The sequence below is a fragment of the Fukomys damarensis genome, unplaced genomic scaffold (genome assembly GCF_012274545.1).
Source record: "Fukomys damarensis isolate Sample0158 unplaced genomic scaffold, DMR_v1.0_HiC HiC_scaffold_5, whole genome shotgun sequence".
Classification (NCBI taxonomy): domain Eukaryota; kingdom Metazoa; phylum Chordata; class Mammalia; order Rodentia; family Bathyergidae; genus Fukomys; species Fukomys damarensis.
Window position 1 is genome coordinate 16,735,347 of NW_022900917.1, and position 21,334 is coordinate 16,756,680.

At 35.1% G+C, this 21,334-nt stretch overlaps 1 protein-coding gene across 3 annotated transcripts in view; it reads left to right on the forward strand.

The window, feature by feature from the left end:
- The window catches only part of Stk3 (serine/threonine kinase 3), a 336,937-nt gene that overhangs the window by 202,613 nt on the left and 112,990 nt on the right, over positions 1-21,334 (forward strand). The gene's annotated exons all lie outside the window — the stretch shown is intronic.

Sequence of the window (21,334 nt, forward strand, 5' to 3'; positions counted from 1 at the left end):
CTCACTGTATAGTTGAGACTGACATGGAACTCACTATGTAGCCCAAGCTGGTCTCGAACTCACAGAGATCCTCCTGCCTCAGCCTCCTGAGTGCTGGAATTAGGAGTGTGCGCTATCACACCCAACAAGGCCTATTCTTTTTTGAGAAGGAAATGGTAGAGTACAAGAAAGAAACAGGGTGAACAGTGAGGAAGTTACTTCTTCAGTAATGCAGGTAAGAGATAATAATAGTTTGGACCAGCTAAGTAAGTGTGAAGAAGTGCTCAGATTCTGGTATATTTTTTATTTTTGATTGCCTAAATGTGGGATGTGAGAGAAAGAGTCAAGGATTTGGGGCTTAAATTTTTGGCCTGCATATCTGGAAGAATGAAATATAGCTATAGTTAAAGACAAGATGTTAAAGATACTTGTAGTTAAAGTGATTTAAATAAAAAGAAAGGAAGTCATGACTTTGTCTCTAAGACACATTCTGCATTTTCCATAATTTTTTAAATTATCTGTAGATTGTTTCTTGAAATTTTTAGGTGGCAGGTACTCTTTCATTTCTAATAGGGAATAGCTATGGCTTAAGAGTCCCAGGAATAGAATTGATCTGGTTGATGGATCTGAAGGTTGTAGTAGGGTAGACAGCTTTGTTATAATGCCTTTCTGCTTTTATAATTCCCCCACTTTAGCCACTTAGGCAAGTCTGCAGTCCTAAAAAGTGCCCTGAAATTATTCTACCAATCTGACCTGCCGTATCTTTTCTGTGGTTGCTTGTCTTTTCCTCAGGTACCACTAGCACTGTTTTCTTCCTCACAACTTTAAAATAGAGGAATAAACAATTTTCCTTGCCTGATTACCTCTTTCCATTCAACTTGAAATTTGGCCTGAGACATTCATTTGGAATTATATTAGCAAAGCACCTTTGGGAGGTTTAAGTGTAGAGAAGAGAAGTATTCATTCTTGCCTTATGGAATGGCTTAATCAGTTTGCCATTCCATTATTGGACAGATACATACTTAGAAATGTGTTTCAGTGGGTGGGAGGAAGAAAGAAAGGTTAGAAAGGAGGCAGAAGCATGGAACTTAGCATGGAGAGCTGGGAGTAGGGGGTTACAGAGATGGTCCTGGGAGATAGAAAAGAGGGGTTAGAAGGTGTGGAATGTAAATGTCATCTGGAGATCTGCCTGCTTTCAAATCTTTACCCTTTCTTGATCTTTACCTGCAATGAAGGTGGGTAAATGTATATGTGTGATGTGGGAGGGAAGCATGAGAGAGGGGCAATAAAGCATAAACCAGAGATGATTTGTCAGTAGCCCTTCCGTAGCAATAAGGCCCAGCAGTTTAAGTGACTTGTCTATAGATAAGTCTTGTGCTAAAGCCAAGGCTATTTAATCTGGTGTTCTTTTATGTCTTTTTTTCCCATTATGTTATGTATAAGAAGTAATTGCTGATTTAAAGTCCTCTCAGGAGACTTTGGTTCTAATTTCAATCTTCTTTCTTTCTCATGTCAGTTGAAGCCACTTTCTTGGGTTTAAAATTCAACTGGTTGTTATCCTCAAGCCATTTACTTTATTTTTCCTTGGGTTTTCCAGCCTGTGAGTTCCTTAGGGATTTACTTCCTTTCCCTGTAGCGTAGGGTCTGCCCCATTTCTGGAACCACTTTCTTTTAACTCCCTTGTTTTTCCTTTTTTGAGGGACCCTCCTAGCAATGACCGACTGTACACCAATCTCAGAGTAATAATTATTATACCTTTTGTTTCTAAATCATCTGCTAGGTGGCGGATCTTATGTTAAGCAGTTTTACATGTATTATTGTAATTTTCACAACTATAAAAGGGGTAAATATTATTATTTTTATTGGCACTCCATATACCTATTATAACTCTAGATAACTAACCCAAGATACAGCTCCATTGATAATAGCTGAGTTCTTATTCAGAAAGGTTTTACCTTCACCACTTTACCAGGTTCTTCCTAATCAGGCTGCTAAGCTGCATTTATGTAACTGTAAAGATTGGTGTCCTACCAAAACTTTCAACTGTTGGCAGTCTTTTCACATGTTTCTCTCTCCTCCATTCCCTTCTTCTGAATCTGTTTCAAAATCTTGTCAGCTCAGATCTTCTAGCTTAGAGGAAAACTGGAGACAACTAGCTGTTTAGAGTTCCTTCCCTCATCTAAATGGGTATGCTGGTCTGTTCATGATACTCTATAGAACATCACAGACTGGGTGACAACAGAAATCTATTTTCTCATAGTTGTGGAGGCTAGGCTTCCAAAGTCCAGATTTGGCAGGTCTGCTTCCTTCTGAGGTCTCCTCCTGCCTTGTCTTGCAATGACTGCTATCTTATTGTGCCTTCTTCATATGGCCTTTGTTTTTGGCATGTACATTCCCTAAAGTGTCTCTTTCTTAGGGGATACAGGTCGTAATAGATTAGAGTCTTACTTCTATAACCTCATTTAACCTTAATTCCTCTGTAAAGGCCCAGTTTGCAGATATATTAATGTTGGGAGTTAGGGCTTCAGGAAACTTGGAGAGACACAGTTTAGTTCATAACAGTCAAAACTTATCTTTCATGCCCTTCTTCTTTTTTCTTTATTCCCTCCTTTTATTTTTTTCTTTATTCCTTTTCTCTTCCTTTTCTTGTTTCATTGTTTCTTCTTTTTAATATGATCCACATAGAGGAAGAGAGTTCTCCTTCTCTGTCCAAATTTAATCTCTTAACCTGTATTCACACTGTATGCTGTTGTTGGATGGGGAGTGTACCATTCACATCAAATCAATATTATTATCTACCATATTAACACACTAAAGAAGAAAGCAGTCACATTGTACAGCCAAAACATTTGAAGAAATTCAATACTTATTGATCATGTTGAATAATATCAAAATAATAAAAATAAGGAGAACTTCAATTTGATAAATAAAAATGTATACAAACTTTTCAGCTATCATAATTCCTGGCAAAAGACTGAATGTCTCCTCTCTCCTACTGGGAACAGAATCAATGTCGTCTCTTAGTACTCTTATTCAGCACAGTGCTGAGAGTTCTTACCAGTGCAGAAAGCAAGGAGAGGAAGCAGAAAGCATTCAGATTTGAAAGGAAAAATAAAACTATCCTTGCAGATAGTAGAAAATACCACATAATATACCAAAAATAAAACAAATGAAAACAAACAAAAACACTTGTAAAATTAATGAGTTCAAAAGTTGCAGGATGTAACATAAACATACAAAAAAAGTTTTATTACAAGAAAAAGAAGTTGTCAGTAGTCACCCTTAAAATACTCTCCCTCACTTCAAATGTACTTATTTCATCATTATTTGTGCTGTGTCATTTACTGTGATATGTTTTTAAAATTTAAGCATTCTTCATATATTTTGATCAATCCTTATACATGAGCATCAGTGTTAAACAAGAATCACTTAAAACCGAAGACACATTTTTCTATGCAGAAACTTCACTATTTTCAACCTTTTTTCACTGTCAATTTGGTAGAGATTTGTCACTTTTATTTTTCTGTTTAAAAGTAGCTATTTGTTTCATTAATTTTCTTTTGTTTTTCTGTTTTAAGTTTCACTGATTCCTGTTGTTATTTTCTTCTGCTTATTTTGTGTTCACTTTGTTCTTTTTCTAAGTTCTTGGGTTGAGAGCATAGATTATTGACTTGAGACTTTTGGACTAATACATGCACTTAGTAATTTTCCTCAGCCTTGTTTCAGCAGTGTCCTAAAAGTTTGGTATGTTGTACTTTCATTTTTATTCATATGAAATGTAATTTTTAAAATTTCCCTTGAAATTTCTTTGACCCATGAATATATTTCTGACTCATGGATTACTTAAAAGTATAATGTTTAGTTTCCAAGCATTTGATCTCCCTGTGATCTTTTTGTCTGATTTCTCTGTGACTGGAGACTTTAATTTCAATTCATTTAAATTTGTTGACTTTTATTTATGTCCCAAGATATGGTCTTTCTTGGACATGTTCCTTGGCACTTGAATATAATGTATACTATGTTGTTGAGTGGAGTGTTCTATAAATTGTCAGTTTTGTCAGTGGTGATGTTAAATTTTTCTGTAAACTTACTGATTTTCTGTCTAGATTTGTATCAGTTATATGAGAATGTTTAATTTTCTTATGGTAATAGAGGATTTGTCAAGGTCTCCTTTCAATTTTCAGCTTTGGCTTTACCTATTTTGTATCTTGTTTAGTGCACACACATTTACATTTGCTTTATCTTCTTGTTGGATTATGTCTTATCACTAGTGTCCCTCTTAGTCTCTGATAATTTTCTTTACTGAAATTCACTTTATCTGGTATTAATTTATCCACTTTTGCTTTCCTTGATTAATATTTGCATGACATATCTTTTCCATGTCTTTTTTCATTCTTCAACATACCTATATTAAATTTGAAGTGAGTTTCTTACAGACTACATAGAGTTGGCTGGATCATGTTTTTTAATGCATTCTTACAGTCTTCTGTACTTTTTGGTGGTGGTGGTATGGTCCTGGCTGTCAAACACAGGGCCTTGTGTAAGTTTTAGATTATTTACTTTTGGTGTAATTAATATTAGTGCTTAAGTCTTGCATTTTATTTTTGCTTCCTATTATTTTGTTTTTAATGTTCTACCTTCTGGTGGGCTACTTGAACATTTTTCAAGAGTTCAGTTTTGATTTCTCTATGTGTTTATGAGTATATGTCTTACCAGTTTGGATGAAATGTAGAAACCCTACTTCCTTCTATGTCTGTTTAAACTTCTCCCTTTTATTGTCTTATATATACTACATACACTTATAACCACATCACATGGTGCTGTAATTTTGCTCAAACTCAAAATTAAAAAAAAAAATAAGTAGAAGGAAAATCTGTCATATTTATCCTTTGTTTTCGCACTATAGTCTTATCTTCCTGATATTCCAAGTTGCCTATTTTTGTACTTTTCTTTATATAGGGAGAATCTACTCCAGCTATTCTTTTAGAGTGGGGCTGTGGCAACTGGTTTTCTAAGTCTTTGTTCACTTGTGAATATCTTGATTTCCCCTACACTCATGAAGGGTGTTTTCATTGGATATACAGTAACACAGTATTCTGATTCTTTTATTTCAATACTTTATACCACTTCTCTTTGACATGTGTGATTTTTGATGAGAATTTTATTGTCATTTTTCCTCTATAGATATAGTGTAATTGTTCTTTTTTGCGTTAAAGTTTTTTCCACTTTGTCTTAAGTTGTCATAAATTTAATTATAATGTGTATTGGTTTGGATTTCTTTAGGTGTATTTTATTTGAGATTTTTTCATCTTCTTGAATCTGTAAGTTTATACCTTGCCAGATGTGGGAAGTTTTCAACCATTATATTTTCAAATACATTTTTTGCCTCATTCTCTCTTTTTCTGCTATTCCAAAGATAAGAATGTTTGATATTTTTATTTAGTCTCATAGGTCTTTGAGGCTCTGTTCATTTTTTCACCTAGTTTGTTTTCTGTTATTCATATAGTATATATTCTATGATTTATCTTTCAATTGAACTGATTGTTTTCTCTATCCATCCAATCTGCTGTTGAAGCCAAATACTGAGATTTTTATTTTGGTTATTGTATTTTTCAGTTCTAAAATTTCCATTTGGTTCTTTATATCTGCTGTTTATTTGCTAAGGCTCTCTATATTTGTTTTAACCATCTTCATAATTATTCATTGAAGCATTCATTTTTACTGCTTTAAAATATTTGTCCTCTTGGTGTTGACATATATGGTACTGATTTTTTTTCCCCCAATAGATCAGGAAGGTCAATTTGATATGATAGATAATTTTTAGTTGAAAACTGTATGTTAAAAAATAATCTTATTCTAAGACTCCGGATCCTATTTAAACTCTATTTTGGTACATGACACTGCCCCTATTGGGGAAAGGAGCTCATTCCTGGTAGGTAAACTTCTGAGTTTAAGTTTCCAACTCAGCCTTTATTGACACCAGTGGTAGGGGTGGCTCCTCATTACTATTGGTTTAAGGATAGGGGGCCTGGCTTCCCATATAGTCTCCATTGTATTGGGACTGACCTCTTTATTGCTGGGTGGTAGTGAAAGTCTTGATTGTGCTCTAGACCTCTTCAGTAGGTATGGGGGGGATACCCAGTTACTGCCCAGTTGGGGAAGAAGCCCAGGCTCAACATAGTGTATACTGACACTGATAGTGGGAGGGGAAGTAATCTAATTATCTCCAGGAGGGTGAAAGTCTAAGTGCCCTACTAATTTAAAAATAGCTTCCCAGCTGGTTCTGTTATACAAATTGTGCTGAGAACCACTAGCCTAGGGTTTGGAATTGGGTGGGTGGTTGCTTGTGGTCCATAGGGCTTGGTTAACAAATAATGGAATTAGAAACTGATACATACATGAAAATTTTTATCATTTTCATTAATTTTGGGTCAAATTTGATGTTTACTTGGCAATCATTTTTGATGAATGTATTAAATATTCCTAAGGCAAGATTGAAGGACTACATTAGCTTTTTTTTCCTAAAATTTTCTACTGTACGCTTAAACTTTCACAATGAATTCCTGAGGTCTGTTTTCTTTCTGACTATATGTCTTTTTTTATTATAGGCTGTCTGCATTTTCAGCTGTTTCTTTTATCTTAGTCATATCTTTTGCTGTTAATCAGCTTTACTTTTTCTTAATCCTAATTTACTTTTATTATTTTTCTACTAATAGTGCTTTTATTAAACTGGATGTACTGGGCATTATACTGTTCTTGGACTAGAACCTCATTTATTTGCATGCCATTTTTGTTATCTTAGGTCTAGATTATTGTTTTATCTTAATTCAATCACAAGAGCTCTATGTTGACCTTTGCTTGTTTAACTTAGTTATTTGTATTAATTTTCATTCATAAGTCTTTGTGTAAGCATCTGCTTAAGTTTTGCAGTTTCTATTAGATATGATTGAAATGAATAATGTATTGTTTATAATTGGTATCACTTTATCACATTTTGCTTTTCTTTTTGGTACTGGACACTGAACTGAGGGCCTCATGCATGCTATACAAGTGCTCTGTCACTCAGTTATATTCCCAGCCCTGTTTAAAACTTTTGAAATAGAATCTCACTAAATTGCCCAAACTGACCTTGAACTTGCCATCTTCTGCCTCCACTCCTTAGTCTCCCCCTAGCATCTGAGATTATAGGTGTGTGCCACTGTACCTGGGCTTTACTTTTTGCTATAGTTGAGACTTTATTAACTATCATAGATTCTATAATAATCTGTTCACTTTGGCAGTAAGCTGTGACATAATTTTTTACTCAGGGTGATTTTATGTCAAATAATATTTTTTTATTTTAATGTAATACAAGTAGATATTAATAAAGAAAATGTAAAAAAACACTGCCAAGAAAAAGCAAAATTTCATAACAAAAATAATTATAGAATAATAGTTAATTCACTGTGTATCATAATCTTAAAAGAATGACCAAAATGTTACTGATTACAAGTTATAAATAAAAAAGACTCTTTCACAAAGAAGGAACAAACAGATATAAGCTTTATTTTCAACGAACTAAGGCAGACTAATAGTATAAATGCAACAAATTGGCATATATATTAAAATATTTTTGAAACAACTCAGATTTGGGGGAATTATTTAGACTTCTCCCTACTTCCTACTAATGACCAAAATGTTACTGATTACAAGTTATAAATAAAAAAGACTCTTTCACAAAGAAGGAACAAACAGATATAAGCTTTATTTTCAACGAACTAAGGCAGACTAATAGTATAAATGCAACAAATTGGCATATATATTAAAATATTTTTGAAACAACTCAGATTTGGGGGAATTATTTAGACTTCTCCCTACTTCCTACTCTTAGCCTTATTTCAGTTATTATTATAGTCTCAAGTTGCATCCATTTATCTACGAATGCTTCATTTATGGTAAAATGCCTCTTTATGATAAAATAGTACTCCATTGTATATAAATACCACTTTTTAAATCTATTCATCTGTTGATAGACATATACACTGTTTCCAAGTTCTAGCTATTATATATTGTGCTCTTATAAATATGCATGTATCCCTATAATATGACTTTAACTCTTTTGGGAAGATACCTAGAAGGGGTATAGCAAGGTCAACTGGAATTTTTATTTTTAGCTTTTTGAAGACTCTCCCCACTCATTTCTATAGTGCTTTTATTAGTTTACATTCTTACCAACAATATGGGAGAGTTCCTTTTTTCCTATATCCCCAAAGGCATTTGTTATTATTTGACTTTTTGGTGATAGCCAGTCTTTCTGGGCTAAGATAGTATCTCTGTGTAGTTTTAATTTGTATTTATCTAATGGCCAGAGATATTGAATGTTTTTTCATGTATTTATTTTCTGCCAAATGATAATTTTGTGAATAGTTGTCAATCATAAGTGTTAGACCCAAGTACCTACCTATAGTCTTTGCTCAGAGATTGTACTTTGTAAGGCCCCTGTGTTGACCTTGCTCTGCCGTGCTGCATCTTCTGTCACAGGCTGTAACTTTGCATGCTAGGTCATGCTCTGCTTACCCATGACCCTAGAATTCCCTTTGTAAATGGTCCTGGTCCTGTGCAAGCATCTTTCCTAGGATTGTCCCATGAGGTCAGACTGCACCAAAATGGTGATAGACAAGAGATGGCTGTTGGGTGCTCGTCTGGGGGTTGGGGGGCATTGGGATAGAGCTAAGACGTGTTCTAAAATATTCTAGGAATCAAGTGGGCAAAGAAGGTAATTAAATTATAAGCTCTGGTCTTTGTTTTCTTGCCCTGGGTTCTACAAATGATAACAGTGATCTTGATAGCAGATATGGATGCTTTTGATTTACTTTGGATTGACTTGAATTATTGTTGCATATTGGTTAAATTGAAGCCACTGATGTTGCTTATAGTATTTTGATCTTTTAGTAGTGTTTCATAATCTTAAATTAGTCCTAGAAACTCTTATACCAGATTTATTTCCCTATATCAATTTATTTCCCTAATCATAGGCTTAAGTTATTATAAGTAACATTTTATGAATCTTTTGTTCAGGATCCCTTTTTTCCATTTTGTAATCATACTGTTTTTACTTTGAAACATTTTTATACATTCCAGATTGCTCCTTTAAATGAAAGTGGTGTTACTCCTTTTGCCTTTTAAAGCTCTGATATACTTTTCTTTTAGATTTCATCGTGCTTCTGAAATTGTTTTGATAATATATACAGTTAGTCTAGCTAACATGTATCAATTATTTCTCCCCTCCTCCATGTTTCTCACTGATTATTTGATCAGGTCATTATTCAAACTAAGCCAACCAGGGGCAAGGGATTTTTTTTTTTTTTTTTTTTTTTTTTTTTTTTTTTTTTTTTTTTTTTTTTTTTTTTTTTTTTTGGTATTTTGGGTTTTTGAGACAGGGTCTCACTATATAGTGGAGACTGACCTGAGACTCACTGTGTAGTCCAGGTTGGTCTCGAACTCACAGTGATCCTCCTGCCTCAGCCTCACGAGTCTGGGATTACAGTTGTGAGCCACCACACCTAGCAAAATCCATTTCTCTGTCTTGTAATGTGATTATGTAAGGCTGTACATTGTCATTTGGAAAGCATTGTTATATAGATCTTTCTAATTTAACATTATGCAGTTTCAGAAAATTACATTTTTCACTATCATTAGCAGCCTAAGAAAAGTTTCTGAGTATTGGGAAGCTGGCAAGTTCATGATGGCAGATAGAAATTTTTGAAAAAGTGAATCATCATTTGAAATCCTGACCTAAAATACCATCTGTTTTCCTTCCTGTTATAGGCCCATTTAGTTCATATTTGAGATTATATCTCTTAAGATACCTAGATTTAAGTAATGGAAGTCTATCAGTTTTCATTTATAAAAGACATTTCATGAAACAAGCTGTAGATTACCTTGCACATTAATCATATATATATATATATGCTTTTCCTGGAGTCAAATCACTGTCTTCTGGTATTGGGTAAAAATAGTTAATTTGTTCATTGTTGGGACAAAATACCTGACACCCAAAGCTAAAGGAGTAAGGGTTGGTTTATTTTGCTTATAGTTTATAGAGGTTTCAATCCATAATTGGCTGGCTTCAAGTCTGGGTGTCATGGCACAAGGGCATTGCAGAGGAGATGGCAAGCAGACAGATGAGAGTGGTTTAGCCTTTTTTTTTCCCTTATATTTTATGCAGCCTTCCTGTCCTAGGTGGTTGTAGCACTCACTCACCCATTATCCTAGCCAGAACTACGCCAAACCAATCAGTGGACTGATGTAGTCATCACACACTCTTGATCCCAGCACTGTACACTCTAGATCCAGCCACCTCTGCAAAGTACCCCTATGACTGCGTGAAGCTTTGCAGGGGTGGCGGGATGGAGGGGAGGCACACAAGCCATAACAATGCATATTCCCATTTGATCACACAAAGTACTTAAAAATGTTTAATCATACATTATCATTTGGTAAAATGAATTCCTTCTCTTCCACCTTTGTGGTTTTGGGGTGTTTGTGTTTCCTTAAGAGATGAGGTCAGGCTAGCCCTAAACTCCTGGGCTCAATTGATTTTTGTGCCTCAGTCTCCCGAGTAGCTAGGACTATAGGCTTGCAACACAACACCTGGCCTGTTGTTCTCTTCATCAAGGATATTTTTATTTGAAATTTAGCATTTCTTTTAAAATCTGTTAAAGTGTGATAAATAACAGAGATTACCATCACTAGAGTTTGGTTCCATTGCCTGATTGGTGTTAGGGTGGCAGCAGTTTTACCTATTATTGATTTTTGTATCTTTAGTGCAAATATCAATTAAAAGAAAAAGAATATCTTAGTGTTATGTGAAAATAAGTTTGACCTGATTAATCCCTGAAATCATGTTGAGAAAGAATGCATGAACCACACTGGGAGAACCACAGCTGTAGAGAAAAGCAGTTGAGAAACATCATCCTTCTCCTTTGTTTAAGTGCTATTTCTTGTATCAATTTGAGTATTAATTTCATTGTTTTGGTATATTTGAATGCTACCTATATTGTGATACTGTTTCATCCCAATTCTGCTGCTAACCCTTTGAGGTTGGCCAAGATCCCATGGACTCAAGGGCATAGCCTCTAACATAAATGTCTGCTTTTATTTCAGATGCCAGCTGTACTTCAGGGTCGCCCAGGTTACTCACATGGTACTTCTGACTAATCTGCTATATATTCATCTGTTCCTTCAGTGTCCCTTAGGTTCCAATAACTCACTAGAATGATGGAAGAACTCAGGAAAGCACCATGCTTATGATTGTAGTTTTTTTTTATTGAGTTTATTGGTATATTCTAGGTATACAATATAGTTACATTCATTACTGGGATGATTGCAGTTTTAATATAAAGGATACAGATTACAAGGACCAGCCAAAAAGACTCATATAGCAGTGTCTGGGGAAAGGCAGAGCTTCCCTGTCTTTTCCTTCTGGAGATGCCTCACCTGACACATGAATATGTGCACCAACCAGGAGGTTCTACTGAGCCTCAGTATACAAAATTTTTATTGGTGTTTCATTAAAATAGGCATGGTTGCTTAAATCAGTGATGTATGTATGTGAACTCAGTCTTTAGCATTCCTGTCCTGGGGCAATTCAGCTGGAAGTACTAATCTTTCAATCACATGATGGTTCTTCCCATGACCAGCCCCCATTCCTGAAGCTATAGAGGGCCTTACCCTAAATTACTCTTATTAGTATAAAAAAGACACTCCAAGGAAATTCCAGGGGGTTTTGAAGCCCCTGGAAAAGAGCTTTCAAAGTACAGTGTATTTAGAACACATAAGAAGCAAAGCATTGTGCTGGATTTTGAGAGAGGTTAGGTGAAGAAACAGACTGGTACTATTTTGCTCTTCTCCCACTGATCTTCTTGGTATTTGGAGTGAGGCCATGGTAGCTAGTGCTAAAATAGCCATCTTAGACCATGAAGTAACCTGGAAAGTGGAGAACACATCCTCATGGCACTGTAGCATTACCATACTAGCCTTACCATACTTGTCCGTTTCTGGATAACAACTTCTTCCTCTCTCTGTCCTCTTCTCTGCCGACCTCTAACTGTCTGTCTTTATTATGTTTCGTATTTCTGCAGTAACAAATTAGCACATATTTAATGTTTATACAACACAAGTTTATTACCTTCTGGCTCTGTAGGTAAAAACTGAAGTGTAGGCAGGGCTGCCTTTCTTTCTAGAGTCTCTAGGGGAGAATTTGTTCCTTTGTCCTTCCTGCTTGAAAAGGCTGCCCATATTTCTTAGCTTATGGCCAACTTCTATCATCCTCAAAGCAGCTGCATTTGAAGAATGCTTCAAAGTAGACCATTCTTCCATAATCACATCTCTCTTTGGCTTTCTTCCTCTGCCTCCCTCTTCTACTTTTCAGGGCCCTTGTGATTATATTATCTACCTGTTCATCCATCCATCCATCCAGTTTTTCTCCTCTCTTCCTTTCCTGTCTGCATTAATTTTTTGAACTGTTTCATGTTTTGCCTTTGAACATTTACTTTTGCATGCAGCCTTGAAGAGTAGGAATATACATCTAAGAAAATTAAGGTTTTTTTTTTAACATCGTCTACTATCTAGTTTACATTAACAATTATTCACAGTTTTTCACTTAGCACACATCAGCAACACCCCCACCTCCCCTGCACATTTTCCCCCCTTTCTGACATTGACTGCTTGAAAGAATGGGACCACTTTTTAAAATCTTTTTTCAATAGGATTTTCCAGAGTCTGGATTTACATTGATGTAAACTTGTTAGCTTTTCCCTGTATTTTCTGTGGCCTGGAAGTTAGAGCTAGAGTAGGCTGGGCAGAAAAACCTTATAACAATGGGAGTGTTCTATATCTGCCCTGTCCATTATGATCACTACTTTCCACATTTATCGAGGGCACCAAAATGCACCTCTTCTTTGAATTCACCTTCTCATTTGGCAAATTGGTCTTTATTGGTCAGGTTATTTAATGATATAGAAGTTGTGGGAATGGAGTAAGTTGTGAATTTTAAGTTCTTACTCTTGATACTTTAGTGTGTGCTTCCTATAGAATCCATACTCTTGGAGCAAGATTCACTTCAGACTTTCTCTGTTCTCTTCAGAATCTCTATATTTTATATTTGTGTTTGAGGAAGGGGTAACAAAATTTAGGACTGTATTTATGTTAACATCCAGAGGTCTTTATCCTTGTTTTTTCTTCCCCTTTTCCAACATCTTTCTAAGTAGCAGTTTAATATTTATCTAGCTAGAATTTTACTCATAGATTGCTACAAGATCAGAGTGCCCCAGAGCATTTTTATATACAAAGTGGAACCTGATAAACATCTAATCTAACCTCTTCATATAAGAAAACAAACAAAATAGTTGAACCTGTACAATCGGAGGACAATTTAGAACCCAGATCTGACTCAGGTCCTGTATTGGCTTCATGACATTGTATTGTTTGCTTTCTCATTTGTAGGAGTATTTAAAAAATTATTACTTAAAATTTTTTTTTCTCTTCATAAATTTTTTTTTAGTTGACTTTGAAGCTTGTTATGTGTACATATGCTTGCTATCAGGAAACAGCTATTTATTTAGTTCCTTGTAGTTTTATAAAGTGCTTTCTCATCTTTTATCTCACTTATTTGTTATGAAGATAACCTTTTGCTCATGTACTTGGGTTTCTTAAATAATGGCGTGTATTTCTTTGTGACTCTGGCATGCCTATTGCTTCTGTACATTCACAAATCCAGCTTCAGACATATCTGTTGACTCATTCCCCTAAGATAAAAGTTCATGCATTGTAGCTTCTCAGTTCAAGCTTTTTCCACATCTTCTGGGCACTCTTGGAGCCCAAGGCATGAAATTCTAAGTCTGAAGGTAACTAGTTGTTTTGAGTCACTTCTACTTGGCTTTTTAAGATTACTTGTGATTAGGCAAGTTCTCTTTAAAATGTAATCAGAGGTTCTGTATGTAGTTAAGCAACACATTGTGTAGACACAAACACAGGATAATCATATAATTTATTATGCTAACATTCTTCAATCAAAATGGTGTTAGAGATAAGATAAATTATATAGCTGTAATGTGTGTCTGTGTGATCTAGTTAGTGGTAAGGGAGTGAATTTTTAGTCTTAAGACTAGTCACTGATTGTCAAAACTTTCTACAGCAAGGGACTTATTTCCTAATGAACTTGTATAAAACCTGGAGATCCTCTGTGAGTCATGATTAGGTTAAATTAGTTGAACATAGTAAAGTATGAGAAAATTTATTAGTTTATTACTGGTTTTCTAACTTTAAAATTGGAAATAAAAGTTATGTTGGTTGTCTGAGAGATATTTGGGTAGATTGTATATAAAAATATTTGAACTGTATGCTCAGTGCTCACGCTTGTTCAATGCTTGTTTGAGCATAAAATGTGACATTTTAGCTTCATTTTATGATAGTACTGGGTAAATAAGAGTTAAGAGTTAAGCTTTTTATCCTTGGCTTTCTAATAGCTACTGCTGAGGTGAACCTTATATGTTGAGATTATCTGAAGATAAGAATTGCAGCTTATTGGCTCAAAGTTCAAAGGAAAGCACTAGCTTCAAGGACATAAATCACTGAGTTGTTATCCGCCAATTTGTACCAGAAGTGCAGAGAAACAACATTTATCTAGACAATCTAGTATCATTCACCTGCAGTTTGAAGTCAGTCTGTATAAGGACTTTTGTAGGTCCTTTGAACTGTTTTGTAGAGATGAGAGTTAAAATTTATTTTTATTCTGTAATTTGAAGTAGCAGGTGGATTTGTGTGCCTTTTCCAGCAGCTGCTATTAACCATATTTTGTCCATTCTCAAAGCTTTATTAGGTTCTAACTCAATTGTGAGTCTGAGATTAAGTCATTTACAAGAAGAATTTCATATTCTGACACTCCATTGCTGTTTGTTTCATGTATGTTCTTTCTTTTCTTTTCTTTTTTCTATAAGTTTACTGTGAGCTGTTTGGATCTGAAATGTGTATGATATTTTAAAACCTGTACTAGCAGGCTTTACAAAGTCAAATACTTAAAGGAACTATCATCAGGTGAAGTAGCTGATTGAGTAGATTAAAAGAGTTCCATACAAAAGGAGAATATACATCCTGGTTTAAATCAGCCTAATTCCTGCACATTCTTGCTTTGTGAGAATGTGAGATTGATGCTGTCTAAACAAAATGACCCCACTGGTGCTATTTGTCCTATGGCCCCTCTGGTGGCCACTTTACATTGAAGCATCATTTGAACACAGAAAATCTCTTTATAAATACTTGTTGGATTGAAAGATACTTATTTCTTTATGATACTGGCTATCTTGCTTTTGAAGGACTGTCATAGATATAATATTGTATGTGCAAGAATGTTCTCATCTATTAAAGGATTTACCCTTTTTTGAAAGATGATGTTTATGCTGGTAAAGAGATTAATTTTTACTCTACTATCAACAAACTTGAATATTGAGTCTTTATTCCTGTGACCAAGTAAAGTTTGTTGAGTCGCCTCACAAATTAGAAACCAGTTATAATGCATTGTAGTAAATAGCTGCTTATTCTGAGGACATTCAGAAGAATGATATAGCCAGCTGTGGTGTGGTGTGGATATAGTACCAGCTGCTAGGGAGGTTTAGGCAGGAGGATCGAGAGTTCAGGGCCAGCCTTGGCAACATGGAGACCTCATCTCAAACCAAATGAAGCCAAACAAAACAATGATACAGTGAAATGTTAGACTGCTGGAATCTCTTACAATTGAGATGTCTGTTTTTCATTGCTTGAATTTTATTTCTTGAATGTAATCTTCATTTTTCTTTTCTGTAGCCCTATCAAACAATATTGTTAATAGGTATGGTTGGTTCTTTGAAGTCTCTCCTGCTTCATTTCTTCTATTTCACTCCTATAAATATCATCCTAATTTGACCTTTTTATTACTCATGTTGGGAATTCTACACTAGACTAGTCCCTAACTGACTTCTATGTTCCATGTTTAGGGTGTCTACAAGTTTGTTTCAGTTTTTGAGTTACATCTTGGCTCATAAATATACTCTGATTAAAAGTAAAAAACAGGGCCGGGGATTTAACTCAGTGTTGCTGCCAACTGCCTTGCAAGCACAAGGTCCAGAGTTCGATCCCTGGTACCAAAAGAAAGAAAGGAAAAAAAAAGTAAAAACTAACACAACACTCCCCTCCTCTCACTAAAAAACTGTCACTTGAATACTTTCTTGCAGACCAGACTCTTTGGTGTGCAACTGTATATTCTTTAATCCCCTTTTCACGTTACCTTTCTGAGTCTTCAGGATAAATCTGCTTGTTCTGTAATCTTTTCAGCAGCCATCTTCACTCCCTTCCTTTCTCCTTTGTTATTACTGTGATGGGAATGACCTTTCTTCTTTATGCCCTATATAATTTTTTTTACTATTTTACTATGCTGTAGATATGTTACTGTTTGGTCTTTATCACTACACTGAGTTAGAGGTTTCTTAAGGACAGTGACTTTGTTTTCTGCTATGTTGTTAAGTTCTGTATAATATCTAATACCATGCTTTTATGTAGTAGGGAAATATTTCTGAACTTGATTGTTATTTTGTATTTTTCCTCATTCATATTCTTTATATAGTAAAATATAAACAACATAAAATTCGCTGGGCGTGGTGGTTCACGCCTGTAATCCCAGCACTCGGGAGGCCGAGGCAGGAGGATCGCTATGAGTTCTAGACCTGCCTGGACTACATAGTGAGTTCCAGGTCAGTCTCAACTACATAGTGAGACCCTATCTCAAAAAACCCCACAAACAAAACAAACAAACAAAAAAACCAGCAACATAAAATTCATCATTTTACCCATTTTTAAGTGCAGTTCTGTGGTATCAAGTATGTTCACATTTCTATGCAGCAACCACCACTATCCGTCTCTAGGACGATGTCATCTTCCCTTGCTGAATCCTCACTCCCATTGAACACTGACTTCCCATTCTCTCTTTTTCCCAGGTCCTGGCAACATTTTTCTCTGTCTTCATAAATTTGATTCCTCTAAATCCTCATTTAGGAGGAATAATAAAATGTTTGCCTTTTTGCCACTGCTTATTTCACTTAACATAATGTGTTTAAGGTTCACCAATATTGTAGTGTGTGTCCAAATTTTCTTTTTTATGTCTCAATAGTATTCTGCTTTATGCAACATTTTGTATATCCAGTCATCTGTCAGTGGACACATGGATCCCTTCCACTATTTGATTATTATGAATATGCTACTACAAACATCAGCATACAAATATCTGTTCCAGTCTCTCTGAAAAATTCTTTTGGGTATATATGCAGAAGTGGAATTGTTGGGTCATATGGTTTGTCTGCCTGCCTGCCTTCCTATCTCCCTTTCTCCCTGCCTCTTCCCTCCTTCCCTCCTCCCTCTTCTCCCTTTCTTTCTGATTCAACATACTGTTTTCCCATAGTGACTACCATTTACATTTCCAGCAGCAGCACAGAGAGGGTTTAGTTGCTCCAAATACTTGCCCACACCTTCCCTTCCCCTCCCCTCCCCTCTTCTCCCCTCTCCCTTTCCTCTCTCTTCTCCCTTTCTTTCTCCTTTCCCATTCACTTTCCCCTTTTCCTTTTCCATTTTCTTTTGCCATCCTGTAGAGCATTAATTGGTACATCTTTGTGGTTTCAATTTATGTTTTCCTAATAAGTAGTGATGTTGAGTCATCTTTTCATGACCTCATTGGCCATTTGTATAGCTTCATTAGAGAAATGTTTATTCAATTCCTCGGCCATTTAACAAATTGGGTTGTTTGTAGTTTTGTTGTTGGGATATAGGGGTTCTTTATGCTATTAATTGTTTCTTATATGATTTGTAAATAGTCTTCATCTGTGAATTCCTTTGCACATTTTGATAATGTCTTTTGATGCATAAATTTTATAATTTTAATGGTCTAGTTTACCTTTTGTGGGTTGGGTAATGGGGACTCATTTTAGAACCTTGTGCTTGCAAGGCAGGCACAATACCACTGAGCTAAATTCCCGGCCTTTACTTATTTTTAGTTTAAATTTCCTGGACTCTTGTTCTAGCCAAGAAATCATTGCCACATTCAATGAAGCTTGCCACATTCAATGAAGCTTTCCTCTTTTGTTTTCTTCTAGGAGTTTCATAGTTTTAGCTCTTATAATTAGGTTGTTATTGGGGAAGGTACTGGAGATTGCACCCACAACCTTTGCACTGAGCTATATTGCTAGCCTCTCCCCTCAGATTTTTTTTAAAAAAAACTTTTATGTTGAGGCAGCAACTCACTAAGTCACTAAATTACAGAACCTTGTCTTGAACTTGTGCCTCAGCTTTGCAGAGTGCTAAGATTAATAGTGCACAACATCCATTTGTCTTTGATCCTTTTGAGTTAATTTTTCTATATGTTTTAACATGGAAATGCATCTGCTTTTTTTATTTGCATGTGCATACCCAGTCTTCTAATACCATTTGTCAAAATGACTATCTCTTTTTTGTTGAATTGTCTTACATTTAAATTTGGTTTAAGACATTGGCATAGGAAAAGACTTTATGAACAAATCTTCAGTAGCACAGGAACTAGCAGAAAGAATCAACAACTGGGATCTCATCTTACTAAAAAAGTTTCTGCATTGCAAAAGAAACCATCAACAAAACTAAAAGATAACCTACCATGTGGGAAAAAATTTTTACCAGCTGCTTCTCAGACAGAATCTTACCTAGAATATATAAAGAACTCAAAAAAATCAGCCCCCCCCAAATATAAAGACCCGATTAAAAAATGGGCATCTGAAATGAACAGATATTTCTCAGACAAAGGAGTAAAAGCATCAAGTAAATATATGAAAAAATGTTCCACATCACTAGTCATTCGAGAGATGGAGATGAAAACAGCACTGAGATTCCGCCTCATGCCACAAAGAATGGCTGCTATCAAGAAATCAACCAGTAACATCATGTTGGTGGTGTTTTGAGGAGAAAGGAACCCTTCTCCATTGTTGGTGGGAGTGCAGACTGGTGCAACCACTGTGGGAATCAATATGGAGATACCTCAAAGAGCTGGGAGTAGAGGTTCCATTTGACCCAGCCATCCCTCTGCTGGGTATCTTTCCAAAAGAATTAAAGAGTCATATCACAATAGGAAGAAAGGGGCTAAAGGTTTAGGGAAAGTGGGAAGGGTAGTGGAAAGGTAATAAGGGAAGAGAAAAAAATAGGAGAAAATGAAAAATGGAAATAAAGTGTTTGTAAATGGGGAGGGGAGGAGGGGGTGAAGGGAGGGCAGGGACAAGGAGAAAAAATGAGAACCAAGACCTGTCATGTAAAGGTACAGGATCCCAATAATGAATGTAACTGTACTGTATGCCTAAAATGTATGAATAAACTCAATTTTAAAAAAGAATCATATCACAGTGATATATGTGCATCTGTGTTTATAGCTGCACAGTTTGTAATAGCTAAAACTTGGAAACAGCCCATTTGCCCATCAGTTGGAGACTGGATAAAGAAGATGTGGTTTTTCTATAAAATGGAATACTACTCAGCCATAAAGAATGAGAAATTACAGTCATTCATAGGAAAATAGATACATATTGAGTATATACTCCTAAGTGAAATAAATAAGTCACACGTGTGTAAATACTGAGTGATTTCTTTGGGGTGAAAAACTAACGGTACATAAGATCCTAATGGTTTAATTGACAATGTGAAATAGGAAGAAAAGGTGTAGGGAAAGTGGGAAGGGTAGGGAAAGGAAATAAGGGAAAAGAAAAAAAACATGAGAAAATGAAAAAATGGAAATAAAGTATTTGTAAATAGGGAAGGGAGAAGGGGTGAAGGGAGGGCAGGGATAAGGGGAAAAAATGAGAACCAAGACCTGTTATGTAAAGGTACAGGATCCCAATGATGAATGTAACTGTACTGGATACCTAAAATGTACCAGTAAACTCAATGAGAAAAAAAATTTGGTTGAATGCTCAACTTTATCAGCTATCCCAGTATTTTAGGTAGTTTTACTGTAAAATGAGAAGATTGAACTGAATAACTTGTTATATAACTTTTACTGTGGAAATTATGTGACCCTGAAGTTCTTGTAAATGGCTTTTAATCAGCTAATGCAAATTCAGAGAATACACTAGCTTTATCTTATGTAAGGAATACGTTGAAATTGATATACCTAGAATATGTTTATAAGTTTACCTGTAATTATAGTGTTTTCTTTATATATGAAGAGAAGTTTTAACCGTAGCTGTGATTAGCCTTTTTCAATGTTTTTTTTAAAAACTTAGTTTCTAAATATTACTGTATGTTTGTATTATTACCACCTCCATATTCTTTATGAATTAAGGGAAATGGACATAAATTAATGTACATTGAATTCATTTGCAGAGAGAGAGAGATAGAGAGGGAGTGGGAGAAAGGGAGGACACTGCCAAAAGCCAAGTGAAAAAACAAGGAGGCAGACATCTGTTTTCTGAAAAGTTAAAGAATTCTGAAACCTAGAAGGGGAGATTTTTGGATGCTATTGTATATATATTTTGAGAGCTCATGATTGTAGCTTACTTTAATTAAGATTGCCCAAAAGCCATTTTTCCCTCAATTCACCTATTATGTTGATTTATAAAACTTATTTATTGAACTACATTCAGTTATATTTTCTATTCATTTTACTTTGTAAAGATTTTTGTCATTGCTGCTTATTAGCATTATAAAAATAATTATAATATGTATTGAGTGATAACATTTGTTTCAGTTTTGTTTCATAATCTTTTCAAAGAAAATTATATTTTAGTGATGGCATTTTATGAACTAGTCCAGATGATCAGATGAGAAGTTAATTCATTACAATGATTTCCTAAGAGCATTAGGGATTAATTCTCTTGGCTAAAAAAAAAAGGTGACCTGATAACTAGAAGAACAGTTGTGAGTTGGAAGCTTTTTATAGCTTCAGAATGTTGAGCTGTCTCAATATATTGTGATTACTACTGAATCATTAGTACTAAGTCATTACTAATAAATGAAAGTGGTATATTACCTTTAAAACTTTTTTATTTGGAATCATGACTCACATTTAAGATGAGAAGTAAAAATCTTGTAGCTATGATTTCAAATTACAGTAGTAATTTCATGTGTGCTTAAGTATTTGGAGTTGAAGATGCAAACTAGACTACTTAAGTAGCCATCTTGAGCAACAGTACTTATATAAAACTGAAACAGGAAATAAATCTGGCGTGCAGTACCAAAATTTGTGAATATGTCTGTTTAATTAGGAAATGCCTTTGGTGAAAGGGTCAGAAATGTAAAGTCTTCTTTGGAGACTGATAAAAAATAATAGGTAAATAAA